The following is a 13,657-nucleotide window of genomic DNA, read 5'->3' as shown; positions in this document are numbered from 1 at the left end:
TTAGAACTCCTGACCTGTATGGCACGTGTGTAAGACTAGCCATTTGTGCTATTTTTAGCCACCATTTTACTCTTTGTAGGCCCATTGAAATAAATCAGGGTTTCCCAAACTTGGGTCTCCAGGTGTTTTTTAGACTACAATTCCCATCATCCCTGACCACTGGACCTGTTAGCTAGGGATAATCGGAGTTGTAGTCCAAAGACAGCTGGAAACCCTGAAATAAATGAGCATGACTAAGTTAGGCCCATTAATTTCAGAGGGTCTACTCTGAGTAAAACTTACTTGACTACCACCCCATTTTTAAGAGCAATTATGTGGGCTTTCGTGCTTCATATCATACCAAAATCAGAAATCACTTTCTTTAAAATGTTAATTATAATAATAATGCTATAGCCATTTTTGTCATGTTAACATTGCTATAGCAATAATGATAGGGAAGAAGAAGAAAATGCCACACATTCTTTGTATACACTTTTGCAATATTATCTTGCACATATTCAAGACCAGGCCTTTAAACTTTACTAGAACTCCCTTACCGACCTCTCCAAATGAAATCAGAAATGGTGTCTCTTCCTTAAGTGTAGTGGGGTCAGAAGCACTAAAGATGATCGCCAAATCTCTTCGGTTTTGGGCATTTTAACATGATCTAAATGTACATCTTAACTCTACCTTTTGTGAGCTTTTTGGCATTATTCTATGAATAGAATTTTTTTAAAGGAAGATGTTTGCTAGCTGCGTCATGCATTGCAGCATCTGCTACCTATGCCTCTCATTGCAGGAGTTTATCTAAGAGGCTTGCTGGAAAACTAGGCACGAGAGAGAGAGAGAGAGAATGCAGGCTATTACACATTCACTGCCCACCAGTCTCTGTTAAGCTTGGATTCTAGTTATCTAGGCCAACCCGGCTGCTGCTTTGCAATGCTATGTAGTTATAGGCAATTTGGCCAACTGGCATATAGGCTCCCCCCTTGTGACAACAGAAACGTCCAAAAAAATCCCAGCTGTCTATATTATATGCAGGTGTGTGCCATTGCTTGAAGGGATGGCTAAGCAAGGGACTTATCACACTTGAACCTGTAGGGATTAAGTAGCAAAATATACTGCATTTGAGTGAAATGTGACCAAAAGAGAGCCTATTGACCATTCAATTGGATTTGAATGTGCCACAGTCCAAAAACTATGTTCACTGCTAATGCGCATTACCTTGCATGCTACAGATTTTCCAAACTGCTCCCTGGTATCCCTGCTGTCTACAAGTCATAAACCTGTGTGATGCGGGTACATCTTGTCGCAAAATCCTAATACAACTGTCATGCTGGAGTGATTTTACAAAACAACTCACATTCAAAGAAGGAAAGGATAAGATTGCTGTCTAATCATCTCCTTGAGCTAATCTTTACTTCATTTTTCTCTCCAGGAAGATCTCATAGAATGAGCTTATGACACTCAGTGAGAGATCCTGAGAGCCAGGGGAGCAGGCTAGGCATGACCAGACCTCATCTTGTTCCACTGAGTCAACATTCCAAGTACCTTTGAGGGGAGAAAAATGGCCTCATGCAATAGTAATAGCAGATTGATTATTCCATTACTGTCAGTGCCTAGGGGAAGAATTCCTCTACATTTTCTACTCTGCACCAGGAAGACTTGAAACATTCAGAGGAAGGGTTTCCTCATAAGGCCTTGGCAATCTCAGAACAGGCAAGGGGGGGGGGACCCCTTAAATTGCCTTCTTCCTGAAGGGAGAGAGGTATATGTGTGTTTTATGTCAAAACCAGCCTTGCAAATATGTATGCAAGAGTTACTAGTCCACAAGAATTTACAATATCCTGTCTATACATTTGTATGTTAGTAATTTGTGCCACACTGAAAACACTAAAGAAAGAAAAATAGTACACTTCCATTTGCATAGAAAATTCCTTGGCTGGTTACCTAGAGGAAATTTTTGCTCATCCCCTCCCCTTTCACTTGATGAAACCAAGCTATTTGTCTGATCAGCTATGTCCACCAGCACAGCTTATCACAAGTCTGGAGCGCTGGGATCTGACATGGTGTTTCAATGTCCACAGCTGGTCCCCACTTAGAAGTCCCTTAGAAGTCTCACCCACCCAGTTCAAAGCCACAAGGTGGTTATCAGTTCCGTATTCAAATGAGTGGTTCAAATGCAGCTCGAACAAGGAATTCAACAGAAAACAGGGTTTCAATCTGGGCATCAGCATTTATCAATTGACAAGGTAGCATGGGCAAATGATCTAGGGTGGTCTAAAGATTATGTTAGAATGCAGAGATGTTCTAATCCAAATTCCTAATTCATGCTCCATTCAAGTCTCTGAACTGAATGAGAAACTGAAACCAGTAAACCAACTCTAGGATTTGAAATTATATGAAATTATATGAAGAAATGATAACCATATCTGTCTTCTCCCTCTTACCTAGATATGCTGTACCTTCCTAGTGACAGACGTAGCATCCATACTCAAGACTGAATTTTTGCACTATCACACAGACTTGAATCAGGGTCTTTCCCCAACTTTGATGGTCTTAATCCAGTGGACTGGCCCTGCAGGTTTTCCCCATGAAATAACAAAATGGGAAAGTGTAAGAGATAGACCCATGTATTGCCTAGTGAAATGGTGCAACCAGGTAATTTTACACTTAGGACTATGGAAACACCATACGATTTTTTAAAAACCAGCTCAGGTTTGCAACTATTTGCAGAATCAAGACCCATGGAAGAGGATGCATGCTGCCTTGAGAATGTTTATGCACTAAGAACCATGAAAATTAGACAAAGGTACAACCAAACAGCAAGTATAGCATATAATAAATTCAGACAGGTAAATTAGAAAAGCCAACCAAAATGGAATTCCAATTCCATATAATAATTTGTACTACTGAGTGAGGGTCAAAGTGCACTGCTTTGCAGAAATGCTACACAAGCTACACACAGCCTCTCCCCTACCCCCAGTAACCAATAATACATCACACATTAAGGGGGGGATGTTTTCCTACACCATTTAGGGGGTACATCAGAAATCTACATATCCAGGAAGCTTGCTATTTTCAGCAAAAAGTATCACCCAAGCCATTATGGAACCCATGCCTCTTAACATCAAAATGCACTAACAGCCTCATACTCAACATATTCATTCAGAAGTACACCCTAATCTTATTTGGCTTGCTTCTTGGAAAGTGTGTTTAGGATTACAATCTCAAGAAAGCAACAACATTATTATTTAAGTGTCTGCTATGAGACTGGAAGGGTCAAAGCAGATTTGCAGGCAAGCGAAAACATCACCATTAGCACTATACCTTGCCAGGCAACAACCACAGCCCAACCTGGTTGCATATCAAGCTCTTAACTAAAGAAGGTTAAACACAACAGCAAGCAGGGAGATCCAGAACTCCCTCAAAGAAGAGGCTCTCTCTCTCGCATTGCCACCTCACCAATCCAACTGATCCAAAAGTTTTTCATGAGCACCACTTCAGGTCCACTTTCCACCTCTATTTTCTCACACTCCCCCAAAACATAATGAGAACGTGAGAGGGAAACCCTCTTTATTACCCATTCCCAAGGACTATATAACACCCAGGAAAGGTGGCAGGCAAGAAAACATCCTTCCGCTTTGTGAAAATCAGGACTTTGTTATCTGTGCCACAAAGCCCATTCCTACCTGCTTAAGAACTTGTTAAAATGTTAAAAGGCTAGTTCACTTCCAGTTCAAACCACCACTTTGCCTGCCATTTGTGGCATCTCTTCAACCATGCAAAGTAAGGCCGCTGACAGATGTTCTCCTTGAGGGAGATTAAGCTGAAAATCGAGCCTTCAGAGAGATCAAAGCAATGTTTACCTGCTTCTAACCCAAGTCCTCCTTCCCTTCACCGAACCCACTGCAGTTTTCAAATGAGCAGGTGGAAGAAGAGGCTGGGTAGCTACTGTAACTGGGAATGCTCTTTAAACAGGCTCTTCCCTGCCCCCTCCACCAGTGTGAAGCTGATTCCTAGTTCTATATTTGCAGTTCCTGGGACCCTATTTGATTCAAAGGTGCAGATGCTGGATGAATAAGTACTTCAGATCTGAATACCACATTCACCAGCCCTTTCATATCTTCCAAGCTTCCTTCATCACAAAGGATATAAGAGGGAGCACTTTGGGGAGCAGAGAGCATCAGCTGGTTGTGGCATGGCCTCCTTTGCTGGGCAGGTTCGTTTGCCTGTAATGCACAACTGAATACTAGCAAAGGCCAGTAAGTCAAAGCTGGTCCTTCTGAATTTTTTTTTCCTTTGTAAAGAAAAGGGGAAAAAAACATAGGAGATTGCTTCTGAGGAGAAAGGGTGCCAGTGCCCCCATTTGCCTAACCTATACAACAAAATCCCAGTTGATCTTTGGGGCTATGTATGCAGCTCAGGATCAAATAAGGATCTAGCAAAGAGGAACATCAGGCTCAGGTGGGTAAAACTCTCTTTCTCTATGAGCTGGGGAAATGGAGCGTGCACACAGGTAGGCATCCTTCTGCCACCTGTCAAGAAGATGCCCTTTTCTTTGCGTTTTATCTCTTTGCTTTGATAACTGCTTGGCTCAATCACTTAGGTTTCAATAAGTAGATGAAGGCGGGTGGGCAAAAGGATGTTGCTGGACATTGTTGGCGTCAGTGTGCAAAGCTACTAGCCGCCAGAAATACAATGGTTTTTAATCTAGAGGTATGTTGTGGAATATATAATGTATACTAATTCTGAGTCTAGGTCACCACTCCTGGCTGTGATTAAAACACCTACCACAGTTGTTCTCCATGCCTTACTTATTTTTATTATCTCTCCAACTTTTTTTTGGTTCTCTTTTATGTTCTCTCTAACTCCCCCCCCCCCCAATTTCATCCTTGCCTGAATAAAGTCTGTCTTTGGACACCACTAAAACAATAGCATGTGATCAAGAAAGAAGTATATTTGCCCTTCACCTAATTAACATTTAAATCAGATTCTGCAAAAGTGGGCATCTTTAAGTGGGGTATGAGCCATAACTCACATGAACAAGTTACTAAGTTCGTAGTTATGGCTGGTACAAAAAGCAGAAGAGCAACATAAATTAGTAAATTGTTCCTGCAGACAGTGCTTTTCTTTATAGAATATTAAGATAAGACAATTCTTGAACTATGCCCATCTACAACTCATCCACCTCATTGTGAAAAATACTCAAGCACTGAATACTTGCTGGCTCTCTCTTCTTCTTCCCATCCCTTGGCCAAGATGCCAATAAGTAGCCGGTCAGCTAAAAATAGTACAGGTTGCCTCCAGATCCCATCCCTTCCTGCTTTTAACACCTTTAACCCTGAATATATGCAGTTAAAGATGCCAAGAGGGGGAAAGGGAGAAGCTATGAATTAAAAAAAAGTACTTCATGTAGAGTGGAAAGAGAAACAAGAAAGAATAGGAGATCCCTGGAACAATTGCAGCAGGATACATTAATGTGTTAAAACACAGGGCAGCACTTTTGTGGCAGTGCATTGTTGCTTTTTTGGGTAGGGGTAGGAATCCACCCAGAGGATTCCCCAGGCTACATTTGAAAATAGACAGTGTCAGAGGGAGAAGGGTCAGAAGGAAACCCCTCTAGGTATAGGATGCCAGTACATACTGCAGCTTGTGCCACTTCCCTGCCCACCCCCTCAGTTGCTGGATCCCTGTAGTTACTTGAAGGAAAGACACTTTTCCACACACAGATTATAAGTGAATCAAATTGCAAATCAAATTAAGGCTGCAATCCTTGAGTACTCAAAGTTTCAACGGAGTCAATAGGACTTGCTTGGGAGAAAACACATTTAGAATGTGATCATTCATACGAAGCACTGTATAGCATCGTTTCTCTTTCATGTACCGTATTTTTCGCTCTATAACACGCACCCGACCATAACACGCACGTAGTTTTTAGAGGAGGAAAATCCGTAGGCATGCCACCCGTAGGAATTCCCTCCATAACACACACAGACTTACTTTCTAGGAGGAAAAAAGTGAGTGTTATGGTGCAAAAAATACGGTAATTTTTTCTAACATATGGGGGAAGGCATGTTACTCCCCAGCCCCCCCCCCCAATGAACTATGCTCTTCTTTGGTCATCACCCATGCAGAAAGTTTTTTTTCCTGGTTTACGTCAGACAAGATTACTTCACAAAATTACACTGAAACAATGGGAGGTGTGCTTCCAGTAAACTATGACTCATTCAGAACACAGGGTTTTTAGATGGGACCCATTCAACCAACCCCACCACAGAGGGAGAGCTTGCTCAATCATCTGCCCACCCTTGAGGACACTTGCTGAGTCTTACGTAGACCCTTCAAAAGGCAACACACGGGGGTTTTAAGTACAGGGTATTCCAAGTGATCCCCGCTGCTTGCAAAGTAAACCTAAGCACAGCTGCATAGGACATCTCTGGAGGGATGGGGCTTTATAGGTGAAGGAATTTGATAAGTCAGGAGGTGCTTGCTGGAAGAAAGTTAACATTTAGCTTCACATTCAAGGGATGGAGGTCCCTGCTTAGTCTGTCAAACAGCTTTGGACAGCCTGAATGTGCTGCTTTCTAGGACTAGGCTCAACAGCCTCCTTTGTGTTAAGGTTTTCATGCATTAGCACACTTATCTGGGGCTTTGGGGTATGACAAGAAAGTGGTTAGAAGAGCTGACTAACATTACTGTACAAAAGCTGCCTTGAACTATATGATGAAAGGCAGGGTATAGATATTCTAAACAGAGAAGCATTTCAGGTGTTGCAGCCCCCACCCCACTCTGATGCATCTGCCGAGTCAAGTTCCATGCTTTTAAAGAAGCTCTACATGTATGTAACAGTCACTGAAATTAAAAGAACTTAATGCCAAATAGGAGCAGTGCAATGTTAGATGCTGTTTGGGGAGTACGACTGCCAAACAGACGAGCACTTTAAAAAGGACTGCAGGCGACCTGAACACATTTAGTAAGGAATAAATCCCGCAGAATTCAGTCTGAGTAGTTTCCAAAAATGGGATTGCACTGCCCAGATGCAGTCGTATGGGCAGCCCCCAGACAGTGATTACTGGGTAAAACAACTTGTCAGCAAAATTGCATTCCCATCCAACAAGTGCGTCCAAAGTAGCGATCAGTGCATGTTTGTGTGCCTTCATTACCATGCAACCTGGTCATTCCAAAGGACTAAGGAAGCTTTGCTGGTTTGGAATATCTATATGATTAGGCAGCAGACACCGAGAGCTGCCCCACCTTCCTGCTTGGTGCCCTAGGTGGGCGTCAGGTGTCAGATTTCTATTAATTTGCCAGAGAAGCTCTGGGGGTTGCCAGCTCTTAATTGTCCTCCTGCCTGGTGTCTTTAACAGCTTAAACTTTCCCCAGCACTGAGCTGGAGTGGTAGGGAAAGCTTTGTTTTTATGTACTTATTTAGCCTTTTGCAAGGTACACGTAATTTCAAAAGCTCTGCAATAAAGGGAGGGGAGAGAACAGAAGTTGCCAGCCCTATACGCTCTCTATTATACACTTGGAGTCTAACTGATCTTCAAATTTCATGCTCCTTTTCACCGTATTTCCAAGCTCTCAGTGCAATTATACACACACTTACTGGGAGAAAGTCCTGTTTAATTCTAAGTAAATATGCACAAGGTAATGCTGTAAGTTGCCTTCATTGCAGAAACTACATCAGAACAGGTGGTCAAAGAGAAAAAAGCAACTGCGTCTGGGGAACCCAATCCTATAGATGTTTACTCAGAAGTAAGTCCTGGCGAGTTTAGTGGGGCTTTCTCCTAAGCAAGTATGCATAGGGTTGCAGCACCATCTATCATCTATCTATCTATGTAATCTATCATCTATAGCTGCTTAGATTGTCATTACAGTATTTTATGTTATGGCTTCTTTCACTGTTCATTTTTGCACGATTGGATTCAACACTCTTAGAGGCTGCATTTAAAAAGACACTTGAACATGCTCTTAGTATTAAAATTGCTCTTTTTTAAAAAAAGCAAAACCCTATTTTACTTTATTATTAAGGCTGATCCTATATTCCAATTTGTTTTAGTTCACTACACAGTTGTCATAGGGTTTTCCTACTGCATTTTGCTTGGCTGGGGTGGTTAGAAAAGTCAACTCAGAAGTATCATCAATAAAGAAGACCCTGGCAACACAATCCCATGCATGTTGACTCAGAAACAAGTCCCACTGTTTTCAGTGGTGCTTATTCCCTTGCAAGAGTGTTCAAGATGAAAACCCAAAGAGGAGGATGCTTCTCTCCTCCCCCCCCCCATTTTCTACCTGTCATCTGGTGGATAAAAGAGTAGCTAGCAAGCCTAGCCAGATCCTATGCATGTTTACTCAGAAGTAAGTCCTCGTGTTCTATGTGGCTTATGCGTAACTGCAAGAATCTTAGCACCATTACAGTGGTTCTGCACCCTCCTACTCAAGTCAGAAGAAAGACCCATTCATTCAGCTTGCTTCCCAGGTCCGTGGATACAGAATCGCAGCCTCAGAATATTTAAGGCTGGAATCCTAAGCACTCGTATCTTGAGGTGAGAACTTTCTGACAAGAAACACGCAGCGGGAGCAGCGCACCTTCTCAGCCCCCCTTCCGCCTTATCGACGCCTTCGGGGAAACACACAAACCCGGAGCGCGTGCGGGAGCTGCTTTTTACAAAACGATTTTTCTCCTTCACAAAAAACAAAACAAAACCCTGCTTAGAATTGCAACCTCTCTCTGTTCACCTGAGCTGCCGGCTTCTCTCGCTCAGCTGCCACCCGCCATAAACCTCTGGAACCAGGCAGGCTATATATATAAAAAACCCCCGACTAAAACCATTAAAGCGCTCCGAGTTCCGACGTCGCCAAGTTAACGGAAACCGGGAGCTGGGGCGGCGAAGGACTTTGCCAGCTCGGTCTTCGCGCGGAGCGTCCAAGAATCCAAGAAAGAAGAAGAAGAAGCGCCCCGCAAAGTTCCGGCGGAGAGAAAACGCGGGGGGGGGGCTCGAAACTTCGCCTTACCTGTGGGCGGCGGAGGGGGAGCGAGCGGTGCGCTTGCCCAGGCTGGCGTCGGCGAGGGAAGAGCCTGCGAAGGAATTCCTCTGGGCAGCCACAGCTCGCGGAGGGGAAGAGGGGGAGAGCGCGCGTCGTCGCCAAGTCACCTCCTGCCGTCCCTCGCTCGCCGACCTTCCCAGCCCAGCGCCGGCTCTGCCATGGCCCGCCGACCGTAATCCAGTCGCTTTCCTCGGCCGGGAGCCTCCTCCTGTGCCGCAGAGCGCCGCCTTCCCAACCTCGCGCTCCTCGCAGGAGTCCAGCAAAGGAGCGCGGGCGCCGCCTCTTTCTCCGGCTGCTGCTGCTGCTGCTGCTGCTGCTGTTGCTGCCCGGCGGCGCTTCGCTCGCCTGAGGAGCCGAGCAACTTTGGGCGCTTCCCCCTCCTGAGGGATGCGCGTGGTAGTTGGGGGGGGGGAGGGGCGCGGCAGCAGCAGCTCCCTCGAGGTTGGTGGCGGCGGGAGAGAAGAGGAGGAGGAGATATATACCCCAGCGCAAGCGCGCGCTCTCTCTTTCTCTCCTCCGCCCGCGGAAGCAGCCAGGAGTCGTCGGAGAAGCAGCAGCAGCAGCAGCAGCGCAGCTGGCGCGCGCGCGCGGACGGAGGAAGGAGCAGCACGAGCGGCCGCGGGCGAGCGGTGAAGATTTCAGCTGATGTCACGGGACCCGCTGCTTTGGCGACTCCGGCAATCCTTCCCTCCGCCCCCCCCCCCGCGGGAGAAGCCGGAGCGCACGAAAGCCACCGCGCGCTCCTCTGTGGCTGCGAAACGTCGCCGAGCACAGCTCACCACAGTCGGCTCGCTTTCGCGCGTCTGGTTTCAGAAAGGACGGGAGAAATTGGAAGGCATCCGCGTGCTTGAACTTCTTTGTAGGCGCGGGCCTTAAGCGCCCCCTTCCTGCTTTGGGGATCAGGGGCGGGACACAAATCCCCACAAAGGTGGAACCAAGGAATGCAGTGCGACCTTGCAGTTAGCGAAATCGGCCTCCCTCTTTTTTTCCTGACAAAGGTTGTGCACTCGAGTTGCCGACTTTTCTTTATACTGGTCCTGCTGAGCCTTCCTTAGCAAAATCATGCCCTGCAGAAATTCACCAGGTGACGCTCTCTCCGGCGTGGAAATAAAGTGATATGGTGGGGAGGCTCTATGTTCAGTCAGGTCCATGTCAAAAGCATGAGAACAGGGCCAGTAAGAGAGACAGACTGAATGCATCCAAACGGACAGCTTTCCCTATTGCTGCTTTCTTGGCATGGGGATGCAGCACCTGTTGAATTTCAGCCTGCCAAGCACCCCTGATTAAGAAGTATAGAGCCTCCATCGCGAAAAAATATAGCATGTACTAAAAAAACATAGCATGCACTCAAGCCTTCACGTTAGGCAGGTCTTGGACCAAGGATGTGTGAGGTAAAGGAGATAGGATCTCTGACCATGTGCAGAGTCCTTCTTTGCTACCAGTGAGTAACCACAGCTTTAATACACACATCTGGAATGCGGGGGACAAGGCCTGCAAACAAATTTGCAGTTCTCATTTTATAAATTAAACACAGCTTGATTCTTTTCCTGTGATAATGACTACACTGTGACTACTTGGTTTCTGTTCTTTCCTAATGTAAGAGTCCATTGACCTTTGAAAAACTATTTCTATTTTACCCCCTTTGCCTAAATTGCGCTGCGGAAAGAATCTCGGGTTATCTCCTCTGCTCTCCATTTGAATCTGTTTGAAAAGGATGCTCTGCTTAACTATTTGTCACTTGGGAGAACAACCATAGCTGTTCAGAATCATGGAACTTTCCCACACCATTACTTAAACAGGCTTTTCCCCTGGGATGCTCAGAAGATGAACTTATTTATTTTGTATGTGGTCTTGAAAAAGCCCTTACAAAATGTAAAGATTTAACACAAAGCAGCCATCAACAGCACTTTGAAAATTCATTAAATTGCAACCATTAAAACTATAGTAAACAATACAAGTCTGAAGGGCAGAAAATAAAACCTGTTTCACCTTCTGAACATCCTCAGGGGAAAAAATGGGTCAAAATTTCCAGAAAGCCTGGTGGGCTTCTCTAGGACAAGAAGAGAGAGTGCTGCAATTGAGAAAGACTTGCTCATGGCCAGCATCCTGAATTCAGTCAAGAAGAAACAAAATAAGGCAGCTTCTTAGTAGCTTTGTGACCTCCTTTAGTGGGTTCTGTGCGTGTTAGTGCTTGTTTTGACCTTTAAAGCCTTTGACCTATTGGCTCAGGACCACAATATGTCAAGGACTGCCCTCTCTCTGAGCCAGACCCTGCAGTCATCATCTGAGACCCTTCTTCATGTGCCTCCTCTATGAGAGTTTCAGAGGGTGGCAACACAAGAACAGGCCTTTTTTGCGGTGGCGCCCCATTTGTGGAATGCTCTCCACTGGGAGGTTTGCCTGTTGCCTTCATTTTGTATCTTAAGGCACCAGAGGAAAACATTCCTCTTCTCCCAGGCACTTCAGCTTATTAAACAATCTATGGCCTTTTAAACTTGGTGTGTGTGTTGTTTTTAATTGTTACAATGGTATGTGGTTTTATGTTGTAAACTGCCCTGTGATCCTTTCTAGTTTGTTTTGGTTTTTGTATTTACATTGTAAGATGCTCTGAGTTTACTTTTCATTTGTTTAAAAAAGTGACTAATGAGTGCAATAAATAATAACATACGGGGATCCTGATAAGGAAACAAAGATCTTCCTTTAAGTTATGTTTTTGCAAGGACTGGAGGCTGGTCCATTAGGACATATGGGGCAAGGTCAAGTCTTCCCTCAGCCAGACCCTACCTGTCTCTTCTCCCATTTACAACTAGCCCAGGGGATGGTCCTGGCTGTCAGGTTCCTTAGTCTCTCAGCATTGCCCTTGTAGGTCTCAACAGGAAGTAGGGTGGAGACAAAACAATAATTCATTGGCTCTGCCTATCATTGGCTCTGGCTATTGTTGTCTCACTGAGTTCCACCCTACCGGTCCTAATGGATAACAGCCACCACTGGCTTAAGGATATGAAAGGCTAGACTAAACCCAGCACTTGGTTTACTGTTTTTAACACCAGTGCCTTATGCTCTCTTCTGAAAATTAGATGGGTGGTGGCTACATGATGAACCAACTGAAGGTTCAGGACAACCTTCAAAGGTAACTCCACTGAATAGCCCAGCCTGAAGGTTACCAAACCATGAAACTCAATGGCATGCAACAACACAGTCACTTTAAATGGCTGTAGATGGAGAACCAACCTGCTTGAAGCCACTGCTGGCCACAGCTGCTGTCTGGGAATTCAAGAGCAATACTAAGTCCCACAGCAACTCCAGACTACATACCTGCTTTCAGGGATGGTCTAAGGGTAGCCAATGTGGTACCTTTCAGATATAGTTGAATTACAATTCCCATTATCCCTGGCATGTGGTCATGCTGATTAGCATTGATGGGAACTGCAGTACTTTTGGAGAGCACTGCATTGGCTGCCCCTGGTTTAACACCACCCAAAACAGGGAGACCAGTGACTCCTTGATGAAGCATAGCCCCTGCCATAGAAGGTTTGGAGGACATACCAGTCAGGCAGTAAGGCAAGAATGTTATTGTCTCTTTCAGAGAACAAGACAGCCACCCAGGTACAACCAAGCCTGGTGCCGTGTCGTAACTACACAGTCCACACCTGTTTTGTATGTATTCAGCTTCAGCTTATTCACCTTCATCTAGTCCAGCGGTTCTCAACCTGTGAGTCCCCAGATGTTATTGGACCACAACTCCCATCATCCCTGCTCAGCTGGGTTCCGACACCTCCCTGGAGCAAGGTGTCAGCTCAGAGCTGTCCAAGGTGCTGCAACCCCAGCTTGACCTACTACAGACTATGTTTAGGTCAGTGTTTCCCAACCGGTGTTCCGCGGCACACGAGTGTGCCGTGAGACGTTGCCTCGTGTGCCGCGAGATGCCTGGAGGGAGGCGGGCGAGTCGGGCGGCGAGAGGCGGGGCGGCGGCGGCGAGGAGAGGCCGCGCCTCCTGCTGCTGCCTGGCGCTCCTCGCAGCCGGCAGCGCTGCCTGGGCGCCTCCGCGCGACTCTGCCTCGCTGGGTTTGGTCTCCCAGCAGAGACGGGGCACACGCGCACCTCCCTCCCTCCCTCAGCCTGCGCGGAGGGAGAGCCAGAGAGAGGCATCGCTCCTGCGCGGCGGGAGAGGGAGCAGCCGGAGCGATGCCCCAAACGAAGGCATGGGACCGGAGGGGAAATCCTCTCCGAGGAGGATTGAGCGCAGCTGAGAGAAGCCTTTCGAGGAGCTGCCGTGTCCCCTGGAAACCCCCTTCCCAGCTCTGCCTGCCTGCCTGCCTGCCCAAAGCTTGGAGGTTCCCCGGCAAGGGGGAGGGAAAAAACTTTCACTTTTGTGCGTCCCTCCCGGCGTGACGCTGTGCGCTGACGTCACGGGGCGGGGCTTTAATGGTGGTGTGCCGCGAGATTTTTTTTCAGTAAACAGGTGTGCCGTTGCCCAAAAACGTTTGGGAAACACTGGTTTAGGTCAGCTCTGGTCTTGCTAGTTAGGGATGATGGGAGTTGTAGTCAACAACATCTGGGGACCCACAGGTTGAGAACCGCTGATCTAGTCCATCACTGCCTCCTGTCAAGGTTCAGAATTCCTACC

The 13,657-nt window shown here is 46.2% G+C and overlaps 1 protein-coding gene across 1 annotated transcript in view; it reads right to left on the bottom strand.

The window, feature by feature from the left end:
- Positions 1–9,046, bottom strand: part of CDH23 (cadherin related 23) — a 402,434-nt gene extending 393,388 nt beyond the window's left edge. Inside the window, exon 1 of the mRNA XM_082222023.1 lies at positions 8,998–9,046. The gene's annotated coding sequence lies outside the window, so the exon portion shown is untranslated. The remainder of the gene's footprint in view (positions 1–8,997) is intronic.
- Positions 9,047–13,657: the final 4,611 nt, after the last annotated feature.

The sequence above is a fragment of the Podarcis vaucheri genome, assembly GCF_965113315.1.
Source record: "Podarcis vaucheri genome assembly, chromosome: 5".
NCBI lineage: Eukaryota > Metazoa > Chordata > Lepidosauria > Squamata > Lacertidae > Podarcis > Podarcis vaucheri.
Note: the sequence above shows the minus strand (reverse complement) of the source record. Positions and strands in the feature narration are given on the sequence as shown.